Source organism: Papio anubis, chromosome 13 (assembly GCF_008728515.1).
Source record: "Papio anubis isolate 15944 chromosome 13, Panubis1.0, whole genome shotgun sequence".
NCBI lineage: Eukaryota > Metazoa > Chordata > Mammalia > Primates > Cercopithecidae > Papio > Papio anubis.
The window spans coordinates 3,901,846-3,919,739 of record NC_044988.1 but is presented as its reverse complement, the minus strand read 5'-3'; the positions used below and the strand labels follow the sequence as shown (position 1 = coordinate 3,919,739).

Genomic DNA, 17,894 nt, shown 5'->3' with positions numbered 1-17,894 from the left:
CCCTGCTTCTGAACATTAGGGCAGAAATTGTGAGTTATGATAACTCTCTAAATTTAGAACACTGAAGGGCAAGATTCTCTGTTGTCTGAAAAAAAAACAGTGAAAGCAAGCCAACATAAGCATCTGTAGGAGCTCCATTTTTCTCTTCCTTCAGTGTGGCTTAGTTTCTGAGAAAGGAGCACACAGACCTTGGTGCAACTTGCTTAAGAATGATTATTATAGTACATGAACTGTTTCCTTCTTAAGCAGAAGAAATAATTATGTGATAGTCTCCTTCAATCCTTCCTTGCTAAATACACAAAAAGCATCTGCAGAATGAATAAATGAAATAAACCAACCAACCAGTGAGCTGGAACCCAGTTCTCTTCACTTCCCATCCAACACTTTCTAGTACACAATTCTGTTTCCCACTATGCTGGCCTGGTGTCTGCCTTCTGAACAGAATAAGCAAGTAGTGAGGCTCTAGCTAAACTTAAATGTGCTAGCTCCAACAGCCTCTAGAAATTCCAAGCCAGGCTGTCAAATTGAAACTGTCTCTAGACAATAGCTGTGCAGCTGAGGAAGTGAGCAGCACGCTGACCATCTGCTCCCTTTCTTCTCTGGGGAGCTGAGCTGAAGGAATTCACGGAGGTTAATGAGCCCTCTCTGGCTCGTATAGTCTTGCACAATCTGTGGGTCTGGGTCTCGTCCATTTTAGAAGATAAACATATACTTGAAATGCCTTGGGTGTGCACATGCCTATACAATGATTAGAGCTCTCTTGCCAAAGTGATATGTGAACTTTTTAGAGGCTATAAATACTGGAAAACTACTCGGCCTTTGTAGTCAGAAAGGCCTTTGTAGTTCAGGGTTACAACCCTTGATTTCTCCACTTACTAACTGGGTAACTTTGGTTCCTTTTACCTCTCTGAGCTCTGTTTCTTCATATATAAAATGGGAATAATACAAAGAGTTATGCCTTGCAGGGCTATCATGAAAATTAAATTAATTAAGTGTGCAAAGTGCTTGGTACAGAACATTCAACACATGGGCTACTATGGTTACTGGTATGTAACTAAACTCCTTCTCAAATACATTTCTATACATTTACTTCTTCAAACCACCCATGGTATTGAAACCAAATGTTTCAAACTATTCCATAAAGATTCACTAAGTGACTAATACACAGCAGTACCTGCACTGGGTGATAAATATTGAGACAAATAAGAGAATGGCATAAGAGAAAGGGGAAAGAAAATAATATTTATTGAGAACCCATACTGAGCTAGGCACTGCACTAAGTGCTGGGAATCCCAGGCAAGTAAGTCACAGCACTGGAATTTAATGAATTTAATGCTTGATTTTTCATTTCACACATTCATTCCTTAAGAGAAATCAAGCTCATGAAAGTTCCTATGGCTTTCTGGTTACCAGAATCTCTACTCTGAATTTCACTGGAGCAGAAGAATGTACCTCAGAGACTTGCTTCACACTTCAGCCAGGCCTGAGCTCCTTCTTTCTCAGCTTGCCACTCCTCTCTATCTTCAGTTGCCCATTTGCAGTGATGAATGACTAGTTTCTCAACCAATGCCTTGGTGCCCTTGGCCTCAATATTATTGTTTTTGAAAGTAATTGTGGTGTGGCAGGATCATGCTGCCCTCTTAATTAAGGGCATTTGTGGTTTGGTCTTTGTCCCATGTCCTCCTGGTCAATTATGCTTATTTATTCCCTGTTGTCAATTTGTCACTAATAAGTCCTCTCATATAATGTTATTACAGCACAAGTGATACACTTCTATATAATTTCACGAAAAAGTAGACATTACTGGAACAAAAAGTGCTTAGAGAACATGATGAAGAAAACATTTCACAGTGTTGGTTTGTTCTCTATTTCCCACAAATCTACAGTAACAAGTTACAGATTTCAAAAATAACTCTAGAGTTACCCCTCTCAACTGAATAACTCAATTTTTAAAAAAACTCATCACAGGACAATAGCAATCAATCTATTTTGCGACACAATAATTCTAAAACTATTAAAATGTAAATGTTAAAAGAAACCATAAACATTCTAGAACAAAAATAAGTGAAAGGTTTTATGCCCTTAGGTGGGAAAAACATTTCTAAGCATGCCATCAAAGGCAGAAAGCATTAGGAAAATCAATGGAATTGATTTCAAAAAACATTAAAAACTTTTCTATGGCCAAAAATTCCCCATAAACAAAATTATCTCCTAGAAACAAAATAACTAAAATATTAACAAACATAAATAAATAAGGAAACATATTTGCAATCCACAAACAAAGAGCACTTAACATACGAAGTGCTTTCACAATTGCAAAATGGGCAAAAGTCATGAAAAGACAATTCAAAAAACACAATGTCCAGTAAACATATAAAAAATATGTTTGAGTTCACTAATTTAACAAATACAAATTAAAACAATAAGAAATATTTTTTTCACTCATTAGATTGGCAACTAATAAACTTATGAGTAATGCCAGTGTCGGCAAGTTATGCATACAAACCAGCATTCTCACACATTCTTAGAAATACAAATGGGCTTAGTTTTCCGGATAGCTATGTTACAATATGCAAACAAAAAAAGATTTAAAAAGTATACCATCTGACTCAGCAATTCACTCTGGGTATTATCCTAAGGAAATAATCAGAGAAGTCACAAAGGTATGTGCATGAGAACATTTGCTGTAACACTGTTTATAATGAAAAATTCAAAACATCCTAGTATCCATAGAGGACAGTTAAATAAATTATGTTACAGTCCTATAGTAGAATACTATGTTACTATTAAAAATTATAATGATTCTCTCTCCCTTGTTGGCTTTGAAAAAGCAAGCTGCCATTTCTGAGGTCTATGTAGAGGACCACACCACAAAGAACTGAGGGTGGCCTTTAGAAGCCGACAGCAGCCCACTGCTGATGGTCAGCAAGAAGATGGTGACCTGTCTATAGCTGCAAGGAGATGAATTCTGTCAGTAACCTGAGGGCACATGGAAGTGGATCTTTTCCCAGTTGAGCCTCTGATAAGAGTGTAGTCCTGGCCAATACCTGGATTGCAATCTGTTGACAGAAACTGTGACAGGACTAATGATGCACAGAAACAGATAATAAATGTGTGGTGTTTTAAGCCGTTAAGTCTGTGGTACTTTGCTCAGCAAAGCTAACATGTTATGTAAAAAATAGTTATGAAACAGTATGTATGATATGATCTTAAAGTATACTTATATTTGAATAAATGTTCATAGAAAAATGTCTTGGACAATGTAAACCACCACGTGTATTCCTCATACTTTTCTGCCTTTCTTGAAACTTTTCAATGAACGTGTATATTATCAAGATAGATGTATTCTCATTTTTAAAGAAAAAACTATATTCAAAACTTTAGGAAGAGAGTTTATCTGTGATGGCGTAAATTTTGTGTCACAATTATTCTACAGTTTTAAGCCCTTAGAAATTTAGAAAACTAAAGAATTTATGTATAACTAAAGAATTTATGTATAAATAATACAGAGATCTTTTTTTCCACTGGGGAATCCTGTTGTTATTGAGTTGGAACTCCAAGAAGGTTGTTAGGTAAACATAGAATGAAAGTAAAACCCACATATTACTCAAATTTGTGGAATAACCATCCAAGTTACAGTAGAGAAATATCTACATAGTCCAGATTTCCCACACAGTGCTTATTTAAAATACTAAAGTTATTTTTGTTTATAAAATATAATCCTAATAACTATAGAATATACCTTTCGAATGGCTGGAGTACAGTATTTATATCCACTTGTAAGATGTGAAAATCAGCTACAGACTCTGTGCTATAGAGTTTGCTGAAGCAAACATCACACACATGACCTCTGTCCATGATTGTGCTCTCTATCCAATTTAATAATCTTTTCATGATCCAAAGGAAATCTCATCCCCTCCCTAGGGGGGCGTGTTTAAACACTCTCAACTTCCTATCCCACTACTTTCCTTCTCACAATTGGCAGACAATCTGGTTGGCCTAACTAGGGTTATCCATCTATCCGCTAGTTGGGGGAACACAGGGCATCTTAATAATGCCACCAAGACTACACACAAGGTGGAGAAATAATTTCCCCAAAGCAAGGGAAGGAGTGGATGCTATGGCCAAAGGATGCAAACTCCCTGGCATGGTACACATGATCCATCATGACAGGACACTAACTCCTCAATAGGTTCTTCTATCCCCTCTTTCTTCATAGCCAGTGTCACATACGCTGGCTTCTCTCACATCAACATACTTTTACACTACCTGATCCCTCTGCTTGCACTGCCATTTCACTTACTTGGCTTGATCCGCTCAAGCTTGATTTTCAAGACTCAGGTCAATCATCATTTCTTTAGAAAGTCTTCTCTAACGAAAATCCCTCTTTTTCCCTCTCTCCAGCCAGGTTGGATACTCTTCCCATGTGCTCCCATACCGCCCAAATACCGTTATCATGATGTGTTCCAATTGTTTGTATACTTGTCTGTGTCCCCATAGACTGTGGGCAGGGCAACGTCTAATTCACCTTAGAATTGTTAATGCTTAGTTCAGCACAAGTATATACAAGACATTGTTTTTTAAATGCATGAAACCAATCTTTTTTTTTTTTTTTTTTTTTTTGAGATGGAGTCTCACTCTGTGGCCTAGGCTAGAGTGCAGTGGTGCGATCTTCCCTGCAACCTCTGCCCCCTGGGTTCAAGCAATTCTCCTGCCTCAACCTCCCTAGTAGCTGGGATTACAGGTGTGCACTACCACGCCTGGCTAATTTTTGTATTTTTAGTAGAGACAAGGTTTCTCCATGTTGGCCAGGCTGGCCTCAAATTCCTGACTTCAGGTGATCCGCCGCCTCGGCCTCCCAAAGTGCTGGAATTACAGGTGTGAGCCACTGTGCCTGGCCTCCATTACTTACTATTAAGTCCAAGTATGTGCACAGTTCTCTGTAGGCCAGTGCTGAGAAATACCAAGTCAACGTTTTCAAATCTCTTTTCATCTGTTGCTTACTAAAACAAATTTTTTACATCATTACCATACTAGTGTTTAGATGTCACACTATTTTTGCATTGGTGTATTATGTGGGGCCTGCTTCCTGAGCCACAGGGCAGTATCGTATCTCCATCTTCTTTGTTGATTCCTGTCAGCTTTAGGCAGAGTGGCCTTTGTGGACTTGGTACAGAAAATAACATTCTCAGGTCCATGTGCTTGCACTCTGCAGCCAACTGGTATCAGACCATCTGGTCAATCTAACAGCCTCTCTGCATTCACAGTTTGTCACCATTTCTATCTTCTAGTGTCATTTGCAACATGCGGCTAGTAATGCCTACCTAGAAGAATTAAATGTGAAAATAGACATAAAGTATCCGGTATAGGGTCTGCCACAGAGTATGTATTTGCCTAGTGAGTTGTTCTGCACATGCAGGGGAAGGACTTATTTCTACTGAGCCGTGAGACACAGGAACACTTGCGAGGGTGAAAAAACAAGATGCAGCAGAGATTGCAGTTGCTTAATTAAATTCATTCCTCCCTTCATTTTGGAAAGAAGATTTTTAAGGCCATCAATGTGCCAAGTTAAGATTATAGTTCCCAGCTCTGCGAGGTCATGATGCTACATTCGAGTCTGTAAGATGTAGTTAGAAGGTTTTGTGTGGGGCTTCCAGAAAGGCTCTTTCTAAAATAAGGATGTGATGGCTGGAGCTCCAACTACTATTTTGGCCCATAAGGCAAATTTGTGGACGGAAGCGAGGCTGTGCGGATGACAGAGCCGAACGAGTTTGGGTGCCTTCCTCCCACTTTCTTCTATGACAGAGGGGAAAACCCCCTCGTGGGTTTAGGATACTGGAATCTGGGGGTTTCTGTTACACGCAGGCAAACCCCGTCAGCCACTCTGTAAACTGCTGGGCCTTGCCCTCACCCAGATTCTGCTCCTCGGATTTCTCTGAATCACCTGGGGCCGCGATGCCGTAAGAGTTGGGCCGCCAGAACCAGGAGAAGCAGGGGGAACAACACAGGAAGCAGGCCGGGAGAGAGGCGGCCAGACGTCTGGTTCAGTCCGCGCTGCTCCAGGGCTCTCCTGGCTCTTCCTCCTTCACTCGTCTCGACCCAGCGGCCGGGGAGCGCGAGGAGCCAGCTCCGCCGCCGTCCTTCTTGGCCTGCGCCGTCCCCTAGCCGTCCTCGCGCCGTTCGCTTACCCAGGGTCCCCTTTCCGCACCCGCACCATCCCCTCAGCCTCCCTCACGGTTCCCTCACCGCCCGCGCCTGTTCGAAAAAGCCCAGAGCCGCCGCGCTCGTCACGGTCCGCTTCAGGCCGCCATTGGCCGGCACACGTCACGTGCGGCGTGTGGCGGCTGACATTGGCTGGCGAGCGGGCGCGCTGAGGGCAGCGCAGGGGACGCGGCCTCAGCAGGGGCGCCCCGTCGCGGGGAGCAGCCTAGGCGCTCGCCGGAGGACGCTGTCCGGCGGGCGGGGCCGGGACCCCTCTGCCTCCGGGGCGCGTCGGGAGCAGCGGGGATCGGTGCCGCGCCGTGAGGGTGCGCAGAGGCTGCCCTAGAGCCCGCTACCCACAGACCCTCCGCGGGGCAGCGTCTCCGGGCCGGCCGCGCCCTGGTCCGCCGGCCGCAGACGACGTGCGACACGGACGGCGCGTCCTGCTGACCCCAGCCGGCGCCGAGGGCTTGGAATCCCGAGCGGGAAAAGGTTCGGAATTTGCAGCTAGTTTAGCCGCACACTCAGTATGGCTGTTTCAGATTTGTTTTTTTAAACGTCTAGTTATTAAGTGATGCGTGGTTGGAGGCAAATCATTGAGGGTCGTGAGCTTGAAACTAAAGTGTAAAGGTCTTGGATTTGAGGATCTCACATTCAGATGTCTGCAGGGACCAGGCTGGGAGATGCTGGGAGAACCCCCACGTTCTGGGATGGCGAGCGCCTCTCAACTGCCGCTCAGAACGATCTCAGATTTTTCATGAGAAAGTTGAATGTCGGGATTTTTATGTGAAATCTCTTAATTTGTAAATGTTGGCAATCAATTAAAAAAAGAAAGAGAGAAACACTGGAAGCCAAACAAAAGACATTTATAAGCTGGTTCTAGTCTGCCAGTTTGTGCCCTCTAATTTAAATCTAATTCTGCCACTAAATTAGTCACGTGACCTTGACCAAGTCACTTCTCTCTCGGACATGCATTCTCAATATGGCTGATATTGCTTATGTTCTTAGGGGGGCAAAAAGACGGTAGATATTACCGTTCTTTGTGGCCTTCCAAAGAGCCTCCAAACAAGCAGATATACATTATACCTATGGCATTGAAATTGTATGGGGTTGGCAGATTCGGAAATAAAATGTCTAAAACGTCTCCTGGGAGGAGAGGGGGGAAATCAAGAAAAGGTTGAGAAACACTGCTTTAGGGAGGTGGATAAGCAGATGATCCTGCGATAGTTGTGTATGTGGAAGGATTAAAATATACTAGCATTCATAGACTGAGAGCTGGAAAACTCCGAGAGGTCATCTTATAAAAGTTCCTTGCCAGGCACTGTTAACACACACACATACGGGTACATACATGTATACACACATACATATGCCCACACAGTTTTATTTGATCTCCACAACAAAGTGGCATTTCATTTACTGTATGGGAAAACAAGCTCAGAGCGTTTGGGTGACTTGCCACAGTCAGAACTATTAATATTAAATGGAAGAACTGGGATTTAAATCCAAGTCTATATGGCTCCAAAACCACCCACTCATCCTGTTGGTTCCCAGCTTGTCCAGTTGTGTCTAAACCTCTTAGTGCACAAGAATTCCACCTTGTGGCTTTTAAAAAATGCAAAAATCTCAGCTCCCACTCCAGAAATGAGGATTCAGTATCAGGGACAGGACTGGAGGATCTGCATTTTCACACCCTTCTAGGATGATTCCCATATTGGTGACCCAGGGACCATTTTAAGAACGATTGTTCTAGTCTAATTTCCCACCCAACCCCAAAGGCTTCGTGGGGTTGTACCCAAGGGGCTCAAATTTCTCCTCCCAAACAGAGATTCCGTCTCCTTTTGCAGACAAGTGACCATTCAAGCTTTGGAAGGAAATCTTTTGTTGGAGAAAACCAAGGTTTAGGAGACAGCACCCTATGCTGTGGAACAGCTTTCATTTTGAGACAGTCCTGACAGTTTTGCTGTGCTTTTGTAAATAGGAGCTCCCTTCTGTGCTATTCTGATCCTCCTTGAAAACTAGGTTCAAGGCATTTATTTGAAAGTTACTATTAAACTTTTATTATTTATTTATTTTAAGACAGGGTCTCACTCTGTCACCCAGTCTGGTCTCATACTCCTGGGCTTAAATTAATCCTTGACCTCCTGTAGTGCTCTGATTACAGGTACAAACCACCACACCCGACCTCACAATGCTCTTAAAAGCACATCCTTTTTCTTTTTTTTCTTTTTTTTTTTTTTTTTGAGACGGAGTCTAGCTCTGTCGCTCAGGCTGGAGTGCAGTGGTCAGATCTCAGCTCACTGCAAGCTCCGCCTCCCAGGTTTACGCCATTCTCCTGCCTCAGCCTCCCGAGTAGCTGGGACTACAGGCGCCCGCCACCTCGCCCGTCTAGTTTTTTTTTTTTTTTTGTATTTTTAGTAGAGACGGGGTTTCACCATGTTAGCCAGGATGGTCTCGATCTCCTGACCTCGTGATCCGCCCGTCTCGGCCTCCCAAAGTGCTGGGATTACAGGCTTGAGCCACCGCGCCCGGCCTATTTTTTTTTTTTTTTAATTATACTTTAAGTTCTAGGGTACATGTGCACAACGTGAAGGTTTGTTACATATGTATACATGTGCCATATCGGTGTGCCGTACCCATTGACTCGTCATTTACATTAGGTATATCTCCTAATGCTATCCCTCCCCGTCCCCCCATGCCACGACAGGCCCCCGTGTGTGATGTTCCCCTTCCCGAGAAGCACATCCTTTTTCTTTGTCTCTCTCTCTCTTTTTATTTATTTGTTTATTTTAAGTTTGAAACAGGGTCTTGCTCTGGTGCCCAGGCTGGAGTGCAGTGGTGCAATCTCAGCTCACTGCATCCTCAACCTGCCAGGCTCAAGCAATCCTCCCACCTCGGCTTCTCAAGTAGGTGGGATTACTGCTGTGTGCCACCACGCCCAGCTACTTTTTTGTGTTTTTTATAGACATGGGGTTTCGCCATGTTCCCCAAGCTGGTCTTGAACTCCTGGGCTCAAGTAATCTCCCGCCTCGGACTCCTAAAGTGCTGGGATTACAACTGTGAGCCACCGTCCCCAGCCTGGACGTCCTTTTTCAAAACCAACAACTGCCTCAAAGTCCAAACATTTTCTTTGTTCTAAATTAAGCAGTATAGAGGATGTGAAAATGTATACATTGAAATGTTTCTTCAGAATCATGTTTTATGTAATTTACTTATATATTTCTTTTTCTAAAAATGATGTAAGTTGAGTAATCAAAATATTTCTTTGCAGTTATTATCTGGATCGTTTTGTGTACCTAATGTGGTGTTACTGAAAAAGTTGTATTTCATTTTTCTGGTTTCTGTGGTGGCAACATGGGATACAGGAAATAAAGTGGGTTTAAGGAAGAACTGGTGTTCTAATCCCAATTCTAGTACTTTCTAGTTATATGACTTTGGGCCGGTGACATCCTCTCCGATTCTCAGTTCTTCCTCTCTGATTCTCACTTTACTAATCTTTAAAATGGGGACAGTGCCTCCAGGGTTGTGACATTTATATGAGACAGCATATGTAAAGCCCTAGTAGAGTGCTAAGCACAGCTATATTCTGTTAATATTAGTTTTTTTCCTCTCTCACTCTCTTCAGAGCAAACTTATGAGTTCCTATCCTGCTGTAATATTTAAGATCATTTTCATTTCCAAAAAGATGCATTTTCTGGAGCACTTAACTATATGTGAGACATTTAAAATTTCATAAAAATATAGCAGGCCATCTTTTTAAAAAACTATGCTGAGAAAACTAAGGGCAAATTGACTATCTAGTTTCTTACCAGGTTTTGCTCTCTATGACCAAAATCATCCATTTGTTAATTCAGCAGATATTTATTAACACTTATGTGCCAGGCAGTATGGTACATGTAGACAATATAACTATAAAGAAGACAGACAAGGTCCCTAACCTAAAAGAAATTATATAAGAAAAAGATAGTAAGCAAATAAAGTAATTACAGATTTTAATAAATGCTTAAACAGTAAAACTGAATAATGTCAATGAATTTAACATGGTGAAAAAATACGTTCCTCACTGAGTTTAAATTTGTGAAAAAATATTAGGAAATTATCTTAAACTCTTAAGTCTCAATTAAGATTTTGAAATGTGTCTTCAGTGAAAGGTATTAGTAAAAACTAATTTTTAAAGTTTATTTTAGTCATTTGAGTAGTAACAATAACAAAATAATAATAATAGAATAAATAACATAAAGGAGAAAAGTCAGCCATATTCCCTTCATTAGTATTTTGGTCAATCTGCTTCAGTTTGTGTATATTTATTTTTACATACTTGTACACAATTTTGTATTTTACTTCCTTTAAACTATAAAAATTTTTACCATTTTTATCATTAAAAAGTTGATTTTTAATACATGGCCAAGATAATGTTCTGCAGCTAATGCCAACACATGTCTTTTCTAACTCCTTTTACCTGAAGACTCCTAGGTGCTGACCATCCTGACTTGGGTAATTTATAATATTCACTGTCATCATTACTATTATTTCTTGAACACTTCTTATGTTTCTGATACTTTATATCAGTGGTCTACCTGAATAAGGTCTCCTTCACCACGTCCATTGAACATTGTTATTAGATGGCTATCTCTTTCTTTCTCCCTCATAGTTGAGTTAGTATTTTCAGCCCCCGTGCTGACTGATCTCTACATCTTCCTTCATTCTATATGCCTATTTTGCAAAAGTTCTGTCATGCCTCCAACATAATCAGCCTTATCATGTACAAATCCACTGACTCTAGTTCAGTGTTTTCTTTCCTTTGAGCAAAAGCTCTTTGGAAACAGAGATAATAAGCAAGGACCACAGGGGAGGTTTTCTTCTCTCTGTGATTAGTTGCATTTGTTGCCTGGTGCACATGGGGAAAGTATTGTCGTTAGATCATTTTCTTCTGTTCCATGTGATGCTGCTGTTTAGATAGTTCAAAACAGGGAAAACAGAGTCCTGCTAATTGCTTGTGGATTTTTAAAGTGTGAATGCCCTTAATAGCTTAAATTCTTTTTTTTTTTTTTTTTTTTTTTTGAGATGGAGTCTCGCTGTGTCACCCAGGCTGGAGTGCAGTGGTGCGATCTCGGCTCACTGCAAGCTCCACCTTCTGTGCTCATGCCATTCTCCTGCCCCAGCCTCCCAAGTAACTGGGATTACAGGCGCCTGCCACCACACCCGGCTGATTTTTTGTATTTTTAGTAGAGATGGGATTTCAACATGTTAGCCAGAATAGTCTTAATCTCCTGACCTCGTGATCCACCCGCCTCAGCCTCCCAAAGTGCTGGGATTACAGGCGTGAGCCGCCGCACCTGGCCTAATAGCTTAAATTCTTATAAAGAGATTGTAGAATAATTGTACTTTTAGCCTACACCTTCTAAATTCTGTTTTCTAAGTGATTATTACTTGGATCCGTGGTAGACCTCCTATGTAGACAAACCAACTTAAAAATCCCTCAAATTTGTAAAGATGTAGATAAAACTGAACTGTCTTTATTAAATTCTAGGTCTTCTGTTGCCAGCCAGTTTTAACTTAATACTACATTGTTTATTTTGTTACTCAAATTGTTTCTACTTTTGCCATTGGGAGCTCTTTCAGTTGCTTCTGCATCTTTTTGACATTCTCATCCATCCCTGTGTTTTGAGTACTTCCCTACTTTTCTGGCACTACGTGATGCTCCAGACTCATCTTGTATATTCCCTGCTCTAGCCCTAAAATTAATCATTTCAACCAAGGATCCCTGGTTCCTTTTATTGGAAAATAGTATTAGAAACCAGATTTGCTCTGATATGCTCATCACTCTTGGAGTGCCATTGCTTTTAGGCCGTTGTCAGTGACCATAGGTAGGAACTATATGTATGTATATTAACTTGTGTATGCATACACATTTTTATTTCTATTTTTACTTATCAGTGTCTATATTAAGCCAAAGAGAATTTCACCTTGATGTCTTAGAATCTAACTGAGAACTACACAGTTTATTCTAACCTTTCCTCCTTATTTATCCATAACCTCCCAGTCCATAGTGAGAAATCTGGCTCCTACCATTCACCATGCTTTTACTTATTTTTTCAGTTCCAGTATACAGGTACAGCAGTATCAGAACTGTTAACCCATACTTCCGTAAAAACCAATTATAGAATGGTGCTTATGTACAAGGCTTTTTGTTGTTGTTGGTTTCTCTTACAATTTCCGTTCATTTCCAAAGTTTCTTACACTCCATCCTCCCCATCCCCTTCAGTGAGATTATGTCATGTCATGCATTTATTATACAAGCATGCCTCAGAAATACTGCTGGTTGGTTCCAGACCACCACAATAAAGTGAATATCACAATGAGGCAAGTCACACAAATTTTCTGGCTCCCCAGTGCCTATAATAGTTATGTTTTCACTAGACTGTAATTTATTAAATGTGCAGTAGCATTAGGTGTAAAAAATGTATATATGTTAATTTTAAAATATTGCCAAAAAATACTAAGGATCAACTGAGCCTCCAGTGAGTTGTAATCTTTTTTGGTTTAGGGTCTTGCCTCAGTGGTGATGGCTGCTGACTGATCAGGATAGACTTCTGCTGAAAGCTGGGTTGGCTGTGACCGTTTCTTAAAATAACAATACTGCATCAGTTGACTCTTCTTTCATGAAAGATTTTTCTGTAGCATGTGATGCTGTTTGATAGCACTTTGCCCACAGTGGAACTTCTTTCAAAACTGGAGTCAGTCCTCTTAAACCCTGCCACTGCTTTATCAACCAAGTTCAAGGAATATTCTAAATCCTTTGTTTTCAGTTCATCAGAGTGCAGCATCTTCACTAGATGTAGATTCTCTATCAAGAAACCATTTTCTTTACTCATCCGTAAAAAGCAGTCCCTCATTCATTTAAGTTTTATCATGAAATTGCAGCAATTTAGTCATATTTTCAGTTCGACTTCTAATTCTACTTCTCTTGCTGTTTACACTACATGTACAGATACTTCCTCCACTGAAGTCTTGAACCTCTCCAAATCATCCATGAGTGCTGGAATCAGCTTCTTCCTAACTCCTGTTAATGTTGGTATTTTGACATCCTCCCATGAACTGCAAATGTCCTTCATTTGTGATTCATAAAGGAAAGTTCCTGTTACTATCCATCCTTGCCAGTACTTTGATATTGCTAGTTAGATGTGTAATGGTACGTACTATGGTTTTAGTTTGCACATCCCCTATACTGAGCATCTTTTCACATACTTATTTGCCATCTATATGTTTTCAGCAAGGTATCTGTTCAGATCCTGTGCCCATGTTTTTTAGTAGAAAATTTAAAATATAGTATCAAAGTTTTATTTATAATTTTAAAATAATTATACATTTCGAACAATACAGAGATGTATAAAGGGAATAAAATAGGGTATACTCTTCCTCTTTGCTCCACACCTAAATCTCTGAAAATGACTCCCCCCATCTCTACAAAAAATACAATAAATTAGCTGGATGTGGTGGTGTGCGCCTGTAGTCCCAGCTGCTCAGGAGGCTGGGGTGGGAAAAACACCTGAGCCCACGAGGTCAAGGCTGCAGTGAGCCGTGATCGCACCACTGCACAGCAGCTTGGGTGACGGAATGAGACCCTGTCTCAAAAAAATAAAAACTCATCAGCAAACCAAAGATCATGTAGCTTTTCTCCTATTTTTTTTCTAGAAGTTTAATAGTTTCTGCATTTACATTTAGGTCCAAGATACATTTTGAGTTAATTTTTATGTAAGGTGTGAGTGAGGTTGAAATCACTTCATATAAACATCCAGATGTCTTACATCATTTGTTGAAAAAACTTTTCTTTCTCCATTGGATTGTCTTTGCACCTTTTTCAAAAATTAGTCGACTATATTTTTCTGCGTCTATTTCCAATCTCTCTATTCTGTTCCAATAATTGAGGTGTCTAATGTTTTGCCCCTCTATATTTATTGTTGTAGCTTTATATTAAGTCTTGAAATCAAGTCATGTAAATCCTGCAACTTTGTTCTTCTTTTCCTGAATGGAATTGGCTATTCTAGCACCTTTCCCTTTTTATATAAATTTTAGAACAAGCTTGTTTATGTCTACAAAATACCTGGCTGGGATTTCAATATGAATTTTATTACACCTATAGATCAACTTGGAGAGAATTAGCATCTTTACTATGTTATCTTTCAATCAAGAACACAAAGTATTTCTTCATTTATTTAGATTTACTTTAAGTTCCAGGGTTATGTGCAGGATGTGCAAGTTTTTTACATAGGTAAATGTGTGCTATGGTAGTTTGCTGCACAGATCAACCCATCACCCAGGTATTAAGCCCAGCATTAGCTGTTCTTCCTGATGCTCTTCCTCCCCCGACCCCCGACAGGTCCCAGTATATGTTGTTCCCCTCTATGTGTCCATGTTTTCTCATCGTTCAGCTCCCACTTACAAGTGAGAACACGTGGCCTGAGTCACTTTACTGAGGGTGACTCTGTATCTTGCAACCTTGTGAAACTTACCTATGCAGAAGTTATTCAGTAGAGTCTTTGGGGTTTTCTGCATCCATAGACAACCATGAAAGACAATTATGTTGTCTGTGAATAAAGAGAGCTTTCTTTCTTTCCAATCTGTATACCTTTCTCTTTTTTTCTTATTACACTTAGCTAGGACTTTTAATATGAAGTTGAATAGAAGTGGTGAGAGAGCACGTCTTGCCTTGTTCCTGATTTAAGGGGGAAACATCAAGTCTCTCACTGTTAAGTATGATATTAACTGTGACTTTTTAAATATAGTCTCTATTAGGTTGAGGAAATTCTTTACCTAGTTTTGGTATTAGGTTAATGCTAGCCTTACAGAATGAATTGGGAGGTGATCCCTACTCTTCTACTTTCTGGGAGAGATGATAGAATTGGTATTATTTCTTCCTTAAATGTTTGGTAGAATTCACCAGTGAAACCATCTGAGTCTGTTATTTTCCTTTTTGGGGAAGTTTCTTTTCTAATTTCACTACTAATTTTATGACTTTTTCAGATGTAGGACTATTCATTATCTATATCCCCTTGAGGGAGTTTTTGTAGTTTGTGCACTTGAAGGAATTGGTCCATTTTATATAAATAATCACATTTATTGGCACAGATTTACTCATAGTATTCCTTTATTATCTTTTTGCTGTGCATGGGATTAATAGTGCTAACCTCTCTTTTATTCTTGATACTGGCAATTTGTGTCTTCACCCTTTTTTTTTTTTTTTTCTTGGTTAGTGGTCTGTCATTTTCTTCCTTCTTGCTTTAGGTTTAAATTAGTTTTCCTTAGTTTCCCAAGGAGGAAGCATAGGTTATTGATTTTAGGTCTTTCTTCTTTTCTAAAATACGCTTTTACTGCTATAAGTTTCTCTCTAAACATTCCTTTAGCAGCATCCCATAAATTTTGATGTTGTGTTTTTAAAAATTACTTTGATTGTAAAATACACATAACAAAATTTATCATCTTAACCATTTTAAGTGTACATTTCAGTGCTATTAAGTACATTCACACTGTTGTGCAAGATATATATGTATACACTTTAACTTTTACTTAGTTCAAAATATTTTTAAATTTCTCTTGAGACTTCTTAACCTATGTGTTATTTAGAATTAGAAGTGTGTTGGGTATTTTTCAAATATTTCCAGTTACCCAACTGTCTTTCAGCTATTGATTTCAGTTTAATTCTGGTGTGGTCTAAAAATATACTTTGTATTATTTCTCTTCTTTTACATTTGTTCAGGTGTGTTTTATGTCCCAGATTGTGTTCTATCTTGGTGACTGTTCCATGTGCTCTTCTGTTGTTGGATGGAATGTTCTATATATATAAATTAGATCAACTTAGTTGATAGTGCTGTTCAAGTCATCTCTATCCTTACTGATTTTTCTGCCTGCTTAATCAGTTACTGAGAGAAGGATGTTGAAGCCTCAACTATAAATACAAATATATAGTGGGTTTGTCTATTTCTCCTTTAGTTTTTGCCTTGAATTAATGAAGTTAATATTTTTAGTTCTTGCAATTGGATGTATGATCAATTTTGAGTTAATTTTTATATGTGATATAAGGGATTGAGGCTCATGTTTTTGCCATATGGATTTTCAGTTGTTCCAGCACCCTTTGTTGGAAAGACCATACTTTGTCTACCTCATTATCTTTACATTTTTGTCAAAAATTATTTGTCCAGTAGATGTAGGTATATTGTTTTTCATTCTGTTGTTCCTTTACTCTGTTTTTAAGCTGCTACCTCACTAGTTTTATTATTGTAGCTTGAAATCAGGTGGTGGTGTTCTGACAACTTTTTCTTCTTTTTCAAAGTTCTTTTGGCTAATGTAGCTCCTTTGCACTTCCATATAAGTTTTACTTTATTTTTTATTTTTCATAGAGACATGGTCTCACTCTGTTGCCCAGGCTGGAGTGCAGTGGCAGAATCATAACTCACTGCATCTTCGAACTCCTGGACACAAACGTCAGCCTCCTGGCTTAGCCTCCCAAGTACCTGGACCACAGGTGCACACCACCACAATCTGCTAATTTTTATTTGTATTTTTTCGTGAAGTGGAGTCTTGCTGTGTTGCACAGGCAGAGTGCAGTGGTGCAGTCATAACTCACTTCAGCTTCAAACTCCTGGGCTCAAGAAGTCTTCCCGCCTCAGCCTCCCAAGTGCTGGGAGTACAGGCACACACCACCACACCCTACTAATTTTTATTTGTATTTTTTGTAATGATGGGGCTCTCACTATGTTGGCCAAGCTTGTCTTGGACTCCTGGCCTCAAGCAATCCTTCTACCTTGGCCTCCCAAAGCTCTTGGATTACAGGTGTGAGCCACCACTCCTGGCCCATATAAGTTTTAGAATTGGCTTGTCCGTTTCTACAACAAACCTTATGAGATTTTTGGTGGGATTGTGATCTACAAATTATGATGGAGAGAACTGATGTCTTAACATGTAGTCTTCTGAACTGTGAACACAGTAGATCTTGCTATTTATTTAGGTCCTCTTCAATTTTTCTTAGTAGTATTTTATAGTTTTCAGTGTACAAGCCTTTCATATCTTTTGTCTGATATATGCCTAAATATTTCATACTTTTTGATGTTGCAAATGTGTTTTAAATTTCAGTTGCATTATTCATCTCTATTACATAAAGTGATTAATTTTTATATATTGATCATATTTACCACAACCTTGCTAAATTAGCTTACTATTTTAGTAGATTTTTTGCAGATTTCACTGGATGTTCTGCATAGTTGAGCATGACATCTCTGGGTAAACATAATTTTACATCTTTGTTTTCAATATGGAAGCCTTAGATTTATTTTTCTTGCATTATTGCTCTGGCTAGAACTTAATACTATGTTGAACACAAGTAGTAAGAGTGGGCCAGGCGCAGTGGCTCAAGCCTGTAATCCCAGCACTTTGGGAGGCTGATACGGGTGGATCACGAGGTCAGGAGATCGAGACCATCCTGGCTAACACGGTGAAACCCCGTCTCTACTAAAAAATACAAAAAACTAGCTGGGCAAGGCGGCGGGCGCCTGTTGTCCCGGCTACTCGGGAGGCTGAGGGAGGAGAATGGCATAAACCCAGGAGGCGGAGCTTGCAGTAAGCTGAGATCCGGCCATTGCACTCCAGCCGGGGCAACACAGCGAGACTCCGTCTCAAAAAAAAAAAAAAAAAAAAAG

General features: G+C 39.9%; 1 protein-coding gene across 6 annotated transcripts in view; it reads left to right on the top strand.

The window, feature by feature from the left end:
* Window positions 1-6,156: 6,156 nt before the first annotated feature.
* PTPDC1 (protein tyrosine phosphatase domain containing 1) overlaps window positions 6,157-17,894 on the top strand; it is a 101,447-nt gene continuing 89,709 nt past the window's right edge. For 4 of the 6 annotated variants that reach the window (XM_021927732.2, XM_021927727.2, XM_021927728.2 and 1 more), the window contains exon 1: window positions 6,157-6,693. The gene's annotated coding sequence lies outside the window, so the exon portion shown is untranslated. The remainder of the gene's footprint in view (window positions 6,694-17,894) is intronic. The other 2 variants (XM_021927724.2, XM_021927725.2) reach the window with 2 other exon arrangements.